At 37.6% G+C, this 1,467-nt stretch overlaps 1 protein-coding gene across 1 annotated transcript in view; it reads right to left on the bottom strand.

Moving 5' to 3' along the window:
- Positions 1 to 1,467, bottom strand: part of DOCK10 (dedicator of cytokinesis 10) — a 242,485-nt gene that overhangs the window by 205,445 nt on the left and 35,573 nt on the right. The gene's annotated exons all lie outside the window — the stretch shown is intronic.

The following is a 1,467-nucleotide window of genomic DNA, read 5'->3' as shown; positions in this document are numbered from 1 at the left end:
GCCACACTTCATCCCACCTACTATGGTCATGTTGCCAGAAGGGACCATTCCCTGGAGAAAGATACTATGCTTGGTAAAGTGGAGAGTCAACGAAAAAGAGGAAGGTCTTCAACAAGATGGATTGACACAGTGGGTACAACGATTTACTCAAGTATATCAAGGATTGTGGGGCTGGATCAGGACTGGGCAGTGTTTTGTTCTGTTGTACATAGGTTGCTATGAGTCAGAGATGACTCAATGGCACCTAATAACAATATTTAAAAAGTGGGGTATTTTGTGTAGCATTCCTGGTTACTAGTTTCTAAGATCTGACCATATTGAACGCCCTTTTGACATGGAGACACAGGTCCATGTTGAGCAACAGTCTTGCCTTCTTTGATGAGCTATGCTCCCCACCACTTCTATTTGTCTCCTTATCTAGTCTTCATGTTGTTCCTTGCACGGCTTCAGGACATTTGACTTTGGACACCTTGATTTAAAATCACATTTATGATCATCTCTTTAAGCAAGGCTCCTGCGACTGGTATATGCCTTGTTTGATCCTTCTACACGACAATAAACTTAAAGACTGCTTATGGCTGTATGCCATCTATTCGATTCTGACACACAGCAACCACGTACATTGCTACCACCTACACATTTGCAGTTTAGCTTGTCTTGCATCAAAATGAACAATATACTCCTGAGGATCCTCCCAACATGAATAATGTGCCAATATGTTTAATACAGTAATAAATGTATGTTTGTTTACTAACATTCCTACCCAGAATGTCCCCTTCTTGAGTGCCTGAGCAAGAGAATATTTATCATATTGTTTAAGTCATAGAAAACCTTACACTTCACTAAATTCCTACTAAAATCCATTTTTGATACAGTGTCAGCTACTATGAGGATTTAATATGGAAATTTCATAGTTCAACACCTCTTCATGTAAATGATGGGAACATGATGCTAAGCAAATCTTCTAAGAAATAAAAAGATATGTTTTAAAGAGGAAGTAACTATTTTTTCAAGCAGTAATTTATCTTAAAAATGAAAGAAAGATAAGGGGAACTTTAATATGAAATATTACTAAGATATGACTAAGCTATATGTCTATAAATTTCCAATAATCTCCAAAATACTCTTTTAGAAATAGCAAATATCAGGAAAACACACTTAGCACTTGAGTTGATCATCTTCCCTATTCCATAAAAGAAGGAGAACATATTCTAAATAATCTCCAAGGCACTTTATACCTCTTAAATCCTATCATGTTAAGGGAGTACAGTTAAGAAAACTCAGCAGGGTTCCGGCAAGATGGCGGACTACGCAGAAGGATTGCACAGACCCTCTTCAACAAAAGGGAAACCAATTAACACAGACACAGAAGATAATCTTGGAGCCTTGAAGGAAAGGATGCAGAATTGGACTAAACCCCAACTAGCAGAAGAATTTGCGTGAAAATACCAAAAAAAAAGGAGACCT

This window comes from Orycteropus afer, unplaced genomic scaffold (genome assembly GCF_000298275.1).
Source record: "Orycteropus afer afer isolate SDZICR_OR568_19922 unplaced genomic scaffold, OryAfe1.0 scaffold00002, whole genome shotgun sequence".
NCBI lineage: Eukaryota > Metazoa > Chordata > Mammalia > Tubulidentata > Orycteropodidae > Orycteropus > Orycteropus afer.
Note: the sequence above shows the minus strand (reverse complement) of the source record. Positions and strands in the feature narration are given on the sequence as shown.